The sequence below is a fragment of the Pseudorca crassidens genome, chromosome 17, assembly GCF_039906515.1.
Source record: "Pseudorca crassidens isolate mPseCra1 chromosome 17, mPseCra1.hap1, whole genome shotgun sequence".
NCBI classification, from domain to species: domain Eukaryota; kingdom Metazoa; phylum Chordata; class Mammalia; order Artiodactyla; family Delphinidae; genus Pseudorca; species Pseudorca crassidens.
The window spans coordinates 20,863,770-20,878,919 of NC_090312.1; the positions used below are offsets into that span (position 1 = coordinate 20,863,770).

A 15,150-nucleotide genomic window follows, 5' to 3' on the forward strand; every position below is an offset into this window, starting at 1 on the left:
TATGACGAAGCTTTTGTCCTCTTCATGATCTGACCTCTGCTTACTTCTGCCTTCTCATCCATTCACCCTCAGTGTGCTCTATTAATGTCCAGTACGGTAGAGTAACCTACAGTCTCGTGAGCATCATTCATTATGGTCCATGTGTCTAGCAAACCTGGACCTCCTTCTACCCATTTGCCTGCCAAGCTTCCAGCCAAACATCAGGTCTCATTTCCTCCAGAAAATGGCCTCACCCTTCCTCTGAGCTCACCGAAATGTGTCTTCTTGTCTTTCATCCATACTTTAACCTTTTCAATGGTAGAGACTGTGTTAGTATGGTCCACATTCTCCCTGACACATAGTGGGCACTCAAGAAACATTTGTGGAATTAATCACTGAATTCATTTTTATCCTTAAATAAGATCCGTATATACTCATTTGCCCTTCATTTAATTTTTGTAAGACCCACAAGATAAGCTTTTAAAAGGAAGTAGAAAGATTGTGACATTTGTAACCTTATCACCCTAATTGTAGTGAGAATTAACACCTCTGTGTACTTTCTTACGAAAATCACCTCCTCTCCCTGTTATGCTTTTTAATAATAATGGAACCCCTTGGCAAAATTAAATTGGAACTGTTAGAAATATTAGGTGGTTCTTTGTTGGAATCACTTCTGGAGAATTACCAAACCCGTGCTTTCCTTACCAAGTACAAATTAAAATTTATTTTAAAAATAATAAGAAGAAACAGATTTACAACTATGAAAAATTGACATGCATGTAGATAAAAGTTCTAAGCCAATGGATAAAAATGAAAGAGTGTGTTTCGGTGGTGTGAATAAGGGTATATTTTCCTTGTTGCAAAATGTCCTTTAATATCTTATAATTATTTTTGATGGAACAAGTATTAAAAAGAAAAGCAATCTTCTTGAAAAAAGTACATATCCAGAAGGTTTTTGCTTTATTTGTGTGAGCTCAAGTGAATCAATTAAAAGTTTTCCCTGAGCAAACAAATATCTTTCCCATGCTTTTGTGTTGTATAGACTTTTTTTTTTTAATCTCAGGCTTTTCATCAGCAAGATGTTCGTTTACTTGTTCAACAGGTAAACATTAAATATCTACTATAGGTCAGGCACTCTAATATGCACTTGTTTTCTCTGTATTAGTAAAATGATTTGCAGTATATACATGTATCAAATCATCACATCATATACCTTGAACTTACACAATGCTATGTGTCATCTGTATTTCAAAAAAGCTGGAAGAAAATATTGATGACAACAGATTTTTATAGAACTTTCTACCTCCCTAAACTCTTCCTTATACGTGAGAACTACTATCTTTCACAGTTCTATAAAATAGGTAGGACATGTGTGTTAGAGAAACACTAGTTGCTGTAACAAATATATTCCAAAGAGTTAGTGGCTTAGTTCTCTCTTACTTAACAGTCCTAGCTGAAGATTGCAAGTCAGGAGGTGTTTCTGTTCCACACAGTCATTTAGGCGCCCAGGCTGGCAGCAGTTCTGCTGTCTTTAAGATACCATTTTTGATACCACTCCAGTCCTTTCCATTCCCACCTGGAAGTAAAGGGCCTTGAGCAAGAAACAGAGATGACAAATATCACTTGTGCTTACATTCTGTTGGCAAGAGCTTAATCACATAACCACACCAACCTCAAGGGTAGTTTGGAATTGTCATCTAGTCTTGTACTCAGAGTAAAGGGAAGAATGGATTTGGGGGCATAGCTAACAGTCTGTGCCACAGCAGATATTTTTAAATTGCCATTTGTTAGATGAAAAAACGAAGGGCCAAAGAGGTTGATGGGCTTAAAATCACCCAGTTAAGCATGAACTAACAGAACTAGCAATCTGGCTCCTCAATGCTAGATCAATATGTCTTTCATCACTTCACATTGCCTAAAATTAGAGTGACAGCGAAAGACCGGCTCGGTGAAAGAATTGCTCATGGCTGTCCTGTGCACCAACTTTGTGAACATGAAATGTCATAGCACAGCGCAGAATTTGGTATTCTTCTCTTGTTTAATTTGGTTCAGCCTTGACCAGAGATGGGATCTTCCTAGTGTTGGAAGAAAGACTAAATACTGCCTTATAAACACTTTAATGCAAGCAATATGTCTGGCTATCCACCAGCTCCAGGACAAGACTGAGAACAGACTAAAAAAAATACATGCCCACATCGAAAACTGAAGCACAGTCCACAAGCATGAATATAGCTGGGGATCTCCTTTGTATCTTCAGTTACTCCCTGTCTGATGGCTCATTTAATGAGTATTTATGGAGAGCTTATTATGTGGTAGGGACAGGGGCTAGAGAGAGGATCAAGAGAGACACAACTCCAGCCATTATGGAGCTCATTATAGACAACAGCTAACCAAAACGGTTACAAATTGGGACAAAGGATGGTGAGAGACAGAGAAATGGTGGGAGTTCTATTTCAGAGATGGTTTCTGGAAAAGCATGTCTAAGGAGGTAACATTCAAACTGAATCCCAAAGGATAAGGAGTCAGTCATGCTGAGAACAGTGGGGAGAGCCTTCCAGACAGAAGACCAGTATATGCAGTGGTTCTGAGCAAGGAAGAATGTTACACGTTCAGAGAACTGAAGGTGTCTCTTTTGCCAAGGGATACTGAGTGAGTGGAAGGTGGTCAAGGTAATACTGGCCAAAGTGTTCTTACGTAACTCTCACAACAACCTGTGAGGTGGGTTACTATTCATCATCCCCATTTTACAGATAAGGAAACTGAGGTATAAAGAAGTTAAATGGTTAAATAACTAGCCTAATGGCACACAGCTAATAAACAGGGGGCCAGGATTTAAACTCAAGGAGTCTAGTTCCAGAGCCTGTCCCTACTTCACTGCATTATCCTGCCATACCACCAGAGCAAGACTTAAAACCTTCCACTCTATCATAAACAACATTTTTCTCGTTAAAACAAAAATACCTCTCTTCCCTTAGTAAAAGGCTCTTAACCTGAGGTCTCTGGATCCCTCCCTCCTCCAAGGGAACCTTGGCTAGAATTCAGCGGTGCTGATGAAGTTGGAGATATATAATATATATTATTTTTATGTGGAATAAATATTATATATGAAATATATTTCAATCAAAATTACACTTAATTTTATGCTGAATTCAATATACGAATTACACTTAATTTTATTTTTACTGAAATGTAACATTTCTTTCTACTATGACTGTAAGTACAAAAGCTCACTACTCTTAGCAGTTCTTGTGACTTTGTCACTAGAATCACAGGTAATTTTTAATCACATAACAGTTTGTTGAAGATACCTTGAAATATCATTTGCACTCATCACCACTTTCAAATTATGATAGTTATTATTCTTGCCAGTAAATCCTACCGTTTAATGCATCGATAAAGAAACACCTGTATACTTCTATCATGAAATTTTAAGAACTTTTGGTATGTGTTTTTTAATATAACTTGATTATTTTGTAATCTTACATATTTTCCCTTTTGCATTTAAAAACATTCTTGAGAAGGACCATAGGCTTCACCAGACTGCCGAAGGAGACTTTGGCACAAAAAAGGGAAGGACCCCTTCCCCTGACCCTTTCTGTGTTTAAACTTTTGCCCTCCTTCCCTACGTAACTAGATTTCTAGAACAGTCTACACGGATTGTACTTTCTCACGTCTCATTTGTTCCACTGCTTTCTGGCTTTTGCACCCAACTTCTTTTCACAAGATGGTAACTCTAAGATCACTGGAGTCCTCTGAGGTTTAACAGATACTTTTCAGTATCTCTTTTCCCTGAAATCTGTAGAATTTTGCCACTGTTGATCTCATTTTTCTTCAGGGGACACTCTCTTGCTTCAGCTTCAGGAAAATCACCCTTTTCTTTTCCTTGCCTACTTTGCAAGTGCCTTTACTGACTACTCTGCTAATCGCTCCTCAGAAAATAATGTTCCTAATGTTCTTCTTGGGAAACCACATCTACTCCTAAGACATCAACTGCCCCTGATGATTCCAAGTCCAGCCGCTTCTTTTAAGCTTCATTTCTGAGTTCCCAGCTGTCCAAAGATAAGTTTCACCACCATATCCCAGAGGTACCTCAAACTCAGCACATCAAACATGAACTCCTCTATTGCCTCCACCACCAAACCTGCTTTTTTCTCCTGCATCTGCATTTTGTTTATGGACATCAGTCCCTTCTGATCACCCAAACTAAAACCCTTAGAGTTTCCCTCAATTGTTTCCCCTCACTCACTCCTACTTCTACTGAACCAATAGTTCCTATTGGTCCATTATTGAGGAAGTCAGGTTGATATAGCCCAAGGATGATGTGTACTACTGGGACATAAATAAATGTTCTAGGTATAAGTTTTATGAGTATATTAATTTATGACCCCCTTGAAAATTATGCTGTGGTTTTTATTTTATTGAGATATAATTGACATATAAGATTACATTAATTTCAGGTATACAACATGAATAAATACATGTCTCTATTGTGAAATGATCACCAAAGTCTGGTTAACATCTATCACCACACATAGTTACAATTTTTTTCTCTTGTGATGAGAACTTTCAGGATTTGCTCTGTGACTTTTAACTATCTTTCCCGGGCCCACAACTTCTACCAGGAGTCTGATAGCTGAGTTATGACTTAAAATTCCAGTTTTAATGGTTCTCCTCTCTTTCCCAGTATGGAACGTGTTGAAGAAATAGGCCACATTCCTCTGCCCAGTGTCACATACAACTTCTTCCCTTGCTGGCTAGGGGTTTCTAACCTTTTTTCCAATGAGAACAGGATGAGGAAGGCATGGTGGTCGAGAAAGTTCTTACGTGACAAATACTGTCATAAGCCGACCCTTGCTCTCGAGGGTTGACAAGTGTTTACCCTTTGATGGTTCTTCTGAGGACACCGCCCTACCACCCCCGCTGATGGAAGTGACTCATCTGCATTCCTTTTGATGAGAGCAAATGCATCTGTGTCCTTCAATGAGTTTATGTTTCTTCACGCCACAGTAGTTCAGCAGCACATCAGCTTCTTGGCTTGAGTTGTGTTTTCCCTTTTTAAGTGTCCTCTTGGAGGAGACCTTAGCTCCTCCACACCAGCTCTCTCGCTCAGGATGGCCCAGATCTGATCCAGGGGAAATGCTGATACAGTCCTTGCACAGGCAAATGAGGGCAGACTGTCTCTAACATTAAAATCTTTTGTTTAGTCTGCCAGCAGAGCAGTTAGCACACCGAAGGTTCTGGCTCTTTACCTATCTCACTTTGTCCCGCAAGCTCCTAGAGACATATGTCAAGTTGTTTGAAAGTTCCTTGAAGCCTCCTCTCTAGACTTAGAATCAGAAAGCAGCCCCTCCTTTCTCTCCCCCCAAGCAAAGAGAGGCAAATTAGAATGTCAGGGACTCGTGCCCATCTTTTTTTTATAGAAAAACTCCTTCTAAAACTTTTTGATTGAAGTATACATATAGAAAAGACCATATACATAAACTGTGTACAGCTCACTGAATTTTCAAAAATTGAACACACCCATGAAACTAATACCCAGATCAAGAAATAAAACATGACTTGTATTGCCAGAAGCCTTCCCTATGCTCCCTTCCAGTGGCTACCCCCGTCCAAGGGGTAACACAATTCTCAATTCTAATGGTAAAGAATAGCGTCATCTGTTTTTGTTCATCATATAAATAGAATCATTCATTATGTACTCTGTGTGTGTGACTCCTTCATTCAACATTATACGTGTGGATGATTCATCCATATTGTTGTCTGCAGTTTTAGATGGTTTATTCTCATTTCTCTCAATTGGTCAACATGTGAACATATCACAATTTATTTCTGCATTCTGCAGTTCATGAGTATTTGGGTAGTTTCCAGTTTGCAGCTACTCTGTAAAAAGTTCTGTTCTAGATTATATCAGACATATTCGGGTGAACAAAACTATACATTTCCATTGGTATGTATTAGGAGTGGATTTGCTGAGTAGGGTAGGGTAGACTGTATTAGTTTGCTAGGGCTACCATAACAAGGTACCAAATACTGGCTGGCTTAAACAACAGCACTTATTTTCTCACAGTTCTGAAGCTAGAAGTCTGAGATCAAGGTGTCAGTAGTGTTGGTTTCTTCTGAGACCTCCTTCATGGCTTGGAGATGTCTGTCTTTTCCCTGTATTCTCTCACGGGCTTCCTTTTGTATGTCGCTGTCCAAATTTTCTCTCCTTATAAGGATACCAGTCATAATAGATTAGGGCCCACGCTAATGACCTCATTTTAACTGAATTACCTCTTTAAGATCCCATCTCCAAATATGGTCACATTCCGACGTTCTAAGGGTTAGGACTTCAGCGTATGAATTTAGGGGTGGGGAATACAATTCAGTCTGTACATATATGTTCAGCCTTAGTAGATTCTTCCAGTGTCTCAAAGTGGTTTAATAATAAACCCTCCTTCCAGGAGTCTATAAGAGTTCTGGTTGTTCCATATCCTCACCAACACTTGATATTTTGTTTTAAAGAAATCTTTAGGCATATGCTCCCAACCTTTATGTGCTCTTGGTATGACTGAGGGGTTAAGATAATGAAACTGGCTTCGCACCTCTTTTGCAAAACTTGTGTTGCATGTGCGAGGCTCGTGGCATCTCCCTTTGGGATGTGGTGTCTGTCATCCTCACAGAAAACTTCATTCTCAGACCATGTTAACTAGATCTAGAATTTTTGCTTGCTTGTTTTTACATCCTTAGGTAGAAAGGTAAGTTGGCAATGCCAGTGCCTTCATTTAATTTTTGAAATTTGACTCTCTCCCACACCTGCCCCAGCATTTTGAGAGTAACTCACACCAAAAAGGAGATGTTACCGGAAATCTCTAAGAAGTTAGCTCTCTTGATTCTGATGTTGGGACCGCAGCTCTCAGGGTGAACCCTGATAATAATAGCTCTCAGGGGATGTTGACTCACCTGGAGATGTCTTCCAGCCCCAAGAGCAGTGGCTGTTCATTTGGGGCTGCAGCAATTTTCCCTTGCTCAGACCCTCTCCCATAGCTGGGCCATGCACGTTTGCTTTTGTGCCATCATCTCCAATGGGAGACTTCTGGAAGGACTTTTCCTAACCTTCTGATGACATTTAACGTACACTGAGGTTCATTGCAAAATAACTATTTAAAAACATTTATCCAAATTCCCGAGGTGACACACCCAGTGAGAATCAGAGCTCGGTTCAAAGGCTGTGCTAATGTCAAAACTCCTGCTCTTCCTTAACTGGATTCACAGATGGACACAGAATTAGTGCAGGGAAACTTAGTTACCTTAGCTTGGTATTAAATGAAGTAATAATATTCCCATATTACTACTAAGGAATCTTAAGTTTTCTTGATTTGACTGAACCAAATTGGTAGGACACAACCACAGAAAGAAGTTAAAATTTGCAACCAATTATTATCACACAGATCTCAAAACTGTAATTGGCCCTTTATCAAGAGCCACCGGTACAAAACCATTAATGGAGGAATTTAAGAGATTTCCTTCCTGTTGCATGTCTGCTGTGGATTTAAGGGAGATATTTTCTGTCATAAACATCTATACCCCCAACTAGAAATTTATGTAGAACATAAATCACTTTACGCCCCTGTATTGACATATTAGTTCAAAACACTACTGGCATGCGGGTGAGAGAGCAGCAGGGAGGAAAATTAGATGATCTGCTGGTAATCTGCTAATTTACAAGTTGAGAGAGGGTATTCTGGCTTGACACCACTTATATTTCTCCACGTGGCCAAGCACAAAACAGCAGCTGAGGTGGTGGTTATGGAATTCCTCCAAGATGGAAATGTGAGACCAGCCCTTCTCTCCTCCTTTTCTGCAGGTACTGACCTGCAGAGACTCTGTTGGCACCTGGAAAGTGCCTTATGTTTATCAAGAAATTAATGAATTTATTCTCTTTTTTTAATAGAAATGATGTTATATTAGAACTATTTGGGATAGCAGACAAGATGGATAATAAGTGATTTCAAAGAGCAGCATGGCTCCTCCAGGCCGAAGGCAGTGGCTGGGGGTAGAGGTGAAGTAGAAAGATCAACTTACCTTTTTAAGGAACATCTCTAGCAACCTCATCTATTGCATTTTTTTGCTAAGTCTGAAATATTTACCCCTGGTGTATATGATTTGATGGAAAGAACAAATGCTCAAATTCATAAAGAGTTTCACTCCTGACACTAATTTAGTATTCTTGGTTTGGAATGTGGCTTAATTTTTACTACTGTATGAATGAATACACTACACACGTGTGTGTGTATGTATACATATAAAGAAAGGAAGGGGTTTCCCTGGTGGCGCAGTGGTTGAGAGTCCGCCTGCCGATGCAGGGGACACGGGTTCGTGCCCCGGTCCAGGAAGATCCCACATGCCGCGGAGCGGCTGGGCCCGTGAGCCATGGCCGCTGAGCCTGCGCATCCAGAGCCTGTGCTCCGCAGCGGGAGAGGCCACAACAGTGAGAGGCCTGCGTACCGCAAAAAAAAAAAAAAAAAATGAGGATTTATTAAAGCATGGGTGAGTTGGGTGGATGTCCCACAATTCGTTTAACTTTATAGTCAATGAAGGATATGTGGCTTGTTTCCAGTCTTGGGCTATTGCAAATATCGATAAAGCTGCTATGAACATTAGTGTACAGACTTCTGCACGAATAAACGTTTTCATTTTTCTGGGACAAACATCCAATAGCTTTCTTTTTTAAAAGAACATTGGTTCTCAAAAATTAAAATAAATAAATAACAAGAATTAAATGAGTTAATAGTTAGAGAATATTTAGCACATTGTTGGACTAGTAAAGTGCTTATTCATGTCAACATGCAGTAAAATTTTTCTACTATGTAAACAGGCACTATTCTAGACACAGGGGGTACAAAGATAAAAAGATACAGACCCTGCCCTCAACAAACTCACTCATCCTAATTAGACAGAAAGAGAGGAAGGGTACCAGTTATCAGCCTTAGGCTGGAAGAGGCAAGAAGATGGAATAGTTACAGGAACTCAGAAGGGGACAGTCATGTGGCAAGAGCCACTGACAAGAGCTGTGGCCTTTGGTCAAAGGATGCAACCCTGGAGACCCGCAGTGAGGGCAGCTGGGGAATCAATACCCTGAACTCCTCTCCTCCCTCCCCCTAGTCTTCTCCCAGCACTTCCCATTGGCAGGACCCAAACCAACTGGAAGCCAGAGGGCAGAGGGCCCTGTGATGCCGTCCGTGCAGGTCAGTGTCTAGGAGTACGGAGCATGATGGGGAAGGGTGCAGAGCAAACCTAGAGGAATCAGTAGACTAGATCCAAGCCACACACGCACACCCAGCTTTGAATCCACTGTTTAACTTTAGGCAAGTTGCTTAATTTCTCTGCACCTCGGGTTGCTCACTGCAAAACAAGTGTCACAATGATAGTTATGCAGGTTATCGGAGCATAAACTAGACGATGTCTCGAAAATGCCTGGCAGAGCTCCTGGAACGTGGTAGGCATCATTGAATGTGCTCCAGCCCCACCCCCAGCTGATGACAGTTCTCTGCACTTGTGGCTGTTTTATAGTCTTCATGTATTTCCCAGGAGCATGGTCTCTCCTAGTGTGGTCCCTAGACCATGTGCTTTAGAGACACCTGGGGTCCTTTTCATCACGCAGGTTCATGGCCCCCACCCCAGTCCAACTGAATCATGAGCAGAAGGATGGGAATCTTCATTTCGGATAAGTTTCCCCAAGTGATTTTCATGCACGATGAAGTTTGGGAACCACCGTCCTAGAAGTCCATATTTCTAACTGACGCCCACTTGGGTGAAGTAGAGGTGAGATTTATCTGTACCTGGCAGCCGTCAGGTATAGTTCCAGCCCATCAGCTCTGGGAAGAGGGCTCTGAGACCAGGACACTAACGGTCTGTCTTGCAGTGGTAGGCCATGCTGATTCTCCATTTTGCTGGCTTTATTAATACCCAAGGAACAATGTTCCCAGGTTTTTAATTAAAAATTCTCTAACATCCAGACTCTAATCATTTTCTAGGTTGGATGTGGGCTTGGTTAGTAGCTGTCTCTGACCCCTACCTTTCAGAGAAAATTTAATAAGCAGAGCAGAAGCTGTTAAAGGGAATAAAAAGCTTTGTGGTTGAGAACAGGTCAATTCTGAGTATAAACAGGAAGAGGCCAAAACTCAGAATAAGACCAGAGGATCTAGGACCTTGCTTTAGTTTGTTAAGGAAAAGTATAAGGAAACTAATCAGCAGTCCGGGACAGACACTGAGCTCATGGCTTGGGTCTTGAATTGGTTAGATCTCAGATTGGCTGGGATAGATTGGAAAGAGCAGGAGCTTAGACAAGAGAGAATTTTATTTGCTTCTCATGTAAAACTGGAGACAGGCAGAGCAGGCCTGGGATGGCGGTTTTTCTCCACAAAGTTCTTGAGGACTCAGGCTTCTCCGGCTTTTGGTCCTGCTCTCCCCCAAATGTGGCCCACGTCCTCACATTCCAGGATGGAATGCCAGTTGTCACATCCATGTTCCAAACCGCAGGAAAGGGGGAAGAAGGTACAAAGAGTATGGAGCAGTGACTTCTAAAGAAGGTTTAGAATCTGCCACACAACACATCTGATTACATCAGTTTGGCCAGAACTCATGCACATGGCTGCACCAAACTACAGGTCTAGCTTGGAAACAATATACTACCAAATGGATGATACATTGAGGACAGCTAAGAGTCACTGCCATCGGTTCTGCATCCTGAGAAACTTTGGACCTTCTTTTCCCAATGGAATGGTTATCATTCAGGTTCCATACAGAAACCCAGAAACCGTTCCTGGTATATTTCGAAGAGAAAACTTAAGACAATTTGCAGCACAAGTACAAAAATGAGACAACCCAGAGGTTAACAGCAGTGGGAAGCTTCTACCTTCCCTGGGGCTGGAGGGATAAATGAAGAGACAGAGTTTAGAAGTCAGGGTTGGTTGGCAGAACTTGGAACCCCAGTCGGCCATTCCAGTGGGAGCTAGAGCCAGGAGATGCAGTCCCTGCCCTAGATGCCACCAGTAGCAAAGTGATCCAGGAAGAAATATGCTGGCCTTTCCCTTCTTCTGCCCCTCAGTCTCTTTCTAGTGCCTTACACTGGCTAGAACTGCCTGGAAGCCAGAGGGCAGGGACGTCTGGGAAATGTAGTTTCATGCAAACAGAGTAGGCAAAGAAGAGGAAAGTATGGATCTGAAAGCAAACAGGTGACTAGAGCAGCACCAAGTCCAAGTTGTGGACCAGGATAAATGACTAATAATTGATACCTGGCTAGACATTTTTTCTGGAAGAAAATTTTGCAAAACAAAAGTGTCCTTCTGTTGAAAGCAGGAACTGAAACAGATCTTAGTACATCAGTGTTCACAACAGCGTTGTTCACAATTGCCAAGAAGTGGAAACAACCTAAATGTGCCACAACAGGTGAATGGGTAAACAGAATGTGGTATATACATAAAACTGGATATTATTTAGTCATAAAAAGGGATGAATTTCTGATACATGCTACAACCTGGATGAACCTTGAAAACATTATACCAAGTGACATAAGCCATACACAAACGAACAAATACTGTTTTATTCCACTTATATGAGGTACCTAGAATAGGCAAATTCACGGTGACAAAAAGTAGATGTTACCTGGAGCTGGGAGTTGGAGGACAATGGAGAGTTCTTGTTTAATGGGTACAAAGTTCAGTTTCTGGGTTACCTGTTAACAAGGAGGGGGGTCAGGGTGGTCAGGATATACTCGACTGTGTCTAAAACAGCTCGGAAATGTCATCAAGAACAAGCACTGAAGATGGTTGTTGACTTTTGCACCCAGGAAGGTTATTGGCTGCTCAGTAAAGGCTGTTTCTGTGAATGGAAGGAGACTCTACACTGAAATGGGATGAGCAGAACAGTCCTTTCTGCATTTCTCCATTTGCTGGCTCAACAGAAGCAGTAAATAAACCCTATTCCCAGAACTATGCTGATAACATTGATGGTGGTGGCACACAAATTAGGAGGTAAACAAAAAGCCGTGTAAATTTCAAGCTCCATTAGAAACACAGGCAGAAAAAAAAAAAAAAAAATTAACATCTGCCAAATAGAAAAGGTCAAAATTGGAAGGGAAAGAAACTTTCTTTTTGAGATCCTAAGAAGGTACTGCCAACGTCAAAGACATGAGAGGATTCTGTTTCCTCGTTGACTTTGTGAATCATAGAATTCTTGTAAAAACCCTCTTGTCAGTATCTCCTCGAATCAGATATATGGGGTGATGGAGGATGAGCTGCACGTTCTCTCTCCTGGAAAAGGAAACCATACAGCGTCTGGAGTAGAGCCGCAAGATTCCATTCCAGAGCTGTCTTCTATTTTGTCCCTTACATGTAACTTTCTTTTTAAGAATCTCCAATAATATTTATGGCTTTGGCATAATGCATACGTAGTTTTCTTTTGAAGACTTCACAATATAAGTTGTCTCTGACATGGAATTGGCATAATAGTCTTGTGTAAAAGACCTCGGGCCCTTTAATCCGTTCGTAAAATGTGTTGCATGCCCCAGATCAAGTCCAGGAAATGCACACATGTCTTTCTTTTAGTTGCTTGTGTTGAGGGGGATGATGCACAAAAGAAAACAGATATTCCTCATAAGTTCTTTGTTATGTCGTGGCAGTGCGCATTCTGGGTCTTTGATGATGGATGAGCCTTCATTTGTAAATTTAATGCCATATGTATTAACTTAGTTTCCTTCCAGGCATTTTGTATTAGTGAGCATCACATATGGCTTTATAACGCTCCCATACCAGATGCCTGGTTGTTCTTTGATTCAATATATGCAGGAAGAAAAGATGTAAAAGATGTATGGTTATGTATACCGTAACTTTGTGGCTAGGTAATCGGTCAGAAGATCCATCCTACCTGGTGGCAAGGGACTGACCTCGTTGACGTCTCAGGCTTCTGTCTCTAGATGTTACGATCCTGTGGCATATTTTCCCAGAGGTATTAAATTTGAAGAGTCACTCACTAGATGCAGTCAAATCTACCCTCCCTCCCCCAAAACCAAACAGGTGTCTTGAAGTATGCATCCATGTACACATATACACATTTCAAGAACAACAGAGTTCTCTTTGAGGATGGAAATATAGTCATTGATAAATTACATTACTGAACTCCAGGCATTAGTTACAGTGGAAAGTGAGAAATTGTAGGAAACTTTTAAAATCAGCATGGATTATGGCTTGAATTTAATTGTGTTGCTCAGGGCACTATGCAGGCTATCACTTGATTATATTCAATTTATCTCTTTATATACCACCACTTACTCTCCAAATATTTCATCTATGCTCGTTGTGTTTTCTCCAGCTCTCTCATAAGCTCTTTGAGATCAGAGCTCATGTTACACAGTAGAGACTCAATAAATACATTATAAATAAATAAAGGAGGCTACGGCCAGAGCTGGGTGGCGGCGCTGGGTGCTACCGGAGGAGTCTGGCGGAGCCCGAGGCGGTGGCGCTATGGAGTCACTGGAATGGAAGTGTCCAAGTTGGAGAACTGTTACCTTGCAAGATTTGTGGAAGGGCATCCTTTCCAGTGGCATTAAAAAAAACATGGACCTATTTGCCAGAAAACTGCCGCTAAAAAACAGAAGACTTTTGATTCAAACAGACAAAGAGCTGAAGGGACGGATATTCCAACAGTAAAGCCTCTTAAACCCAGGCCTGAACCACCAAAGGAGCCATCTAATTGGAGAAGAAAGCATGAAGAGTTCATTGCCACCATAAGAGCAGCTAAAGGCCTCGGTCAGGCCCTTAAAGAGGGTGGCAAACTTCCTCCCCTCCTCCACCTTTTTATGATCCTGATTACATTCAGTGTCCATATTGCCAGAGGAGATTTCATGAAAATGCAGCTGATAGACATATAAATTTCTGTAAAGAACAGGCAGTGCATATTAGTAATACAGGCAAATTTTCTACTGATACCAAGGGAAACTCGACTTCTCGGACACAGTGTAAGGCACCTGCACTTAAAAAGTCCAGTTCTCTAACCGCCTCATCAGGATCTTCACGATTACCACAGCCAAGTGGCACTAGCAAAACGGTTGTAGGTGTTCCTTCGGGTAAAGTGTCTTCAGTTAGCAGCTCTTTGGGAAACAAACTTCGGACCTTGTCTTCCTCCCATAAAGGGATAGCAGCCCCTCGCGTAGGTAACGTGGACAAGTTAGGCCCTTCACTCCGAACTGAAAGACATGTGCAGAGGTTGCGTGACAGTGATGCAAAATCAGACAGTGCCCTCAAAAGACATGAGTTATTACCCATTTAGAAATCCTGCCTCAAGTGTGCTCGCAAGCAAAAGAAAAACATATACTGAGAGCTACATGGCCAGGGTCTACAAGTAATTTTATTGAAAAAATAACACAACAGCCTTCCTCGATTGAGGGCTACCCTTCCCCAAGCCATTTCTCACACGCTTAAAACACAGAGCTTGCACGGTAAGGAATTCTTTTTAAAAGTCATTTCTCTGTAGAAATCACACTCTGCCCCAATATCACAGACTAGACTGTTTACAAGCGTTCACATTTTAAGTATTCCTTTATGATTGTTCTCTCCTTTCTGTCCCTACCCAGGGGCTCCAGTACTTTTCTCTTACTGATCCTGAAGGGATGGGTATGCTGTAGGGCAAGGGGTGGTGGGCTCCTGAGAGCTACTGGCAGCAGCCCTAGGGTGCTGTCCCTACCACAGGGTGGCAGATGTGTAAGGGCAAGGGGGGTTGGACACGGTAGGTGGGATGCGGCAACGCCCCCGTAGGCACAGGCATCCAGAGCCCTTCCTGGTCACCATCCTGTGCCCTCTCAGTTGGGGTGGGGGCCCACAGCTAGTTACAGTGGGGAGGGATGAGCCCAGCCCGGGGAAGAGGGAGAAGCCTCCCACACCTATTAACAGCCAGCAAACTGTCCATCCATCTGGGGGGTGGGGGGGAAACAGACGGGCAGGTAGGCAGGAAGAATCAGGCTTGTTCTGCCCCCAGCTTCGATCCAACACAGGAGGAATTGAGGTAGCAAACGGCTGAAATGCTCCAAGGAGAAGGAAAGGAAGTTCCCACTGTGTACAGCTCCCACACCCTGGGGCTGGAAGAAGGCAGACCTTGCTTGTAAAGCGCTGTAGCCTCCAGCAGCGCTGGGCCCTG

General features: G+C 42.0%; 1 protein-coding gene and 1 pseudogene across 5 annotated transcripts in view; both read left to right on the forward strand.

The window, feature by feature from the left end:
* The window catches only part of LOC137210661 (zinc finger C2HC domain-containing protein 1A-like), a 30,482-nt pseudogene extending 16,120 nt beyond the window's left edge, over nucleotides 1-14,362 (forward strand).
* SAMD12 (sterile alpha motif domain containing 12) overlaps nucleotides 1-15,150 on the forward strand; it is a 456,644-nt gene that overhangs the window by 285,839 nt on the left and 155,655 nt on the right. The gene's annotated exons all lie outside the window — the stretch shown is intronic.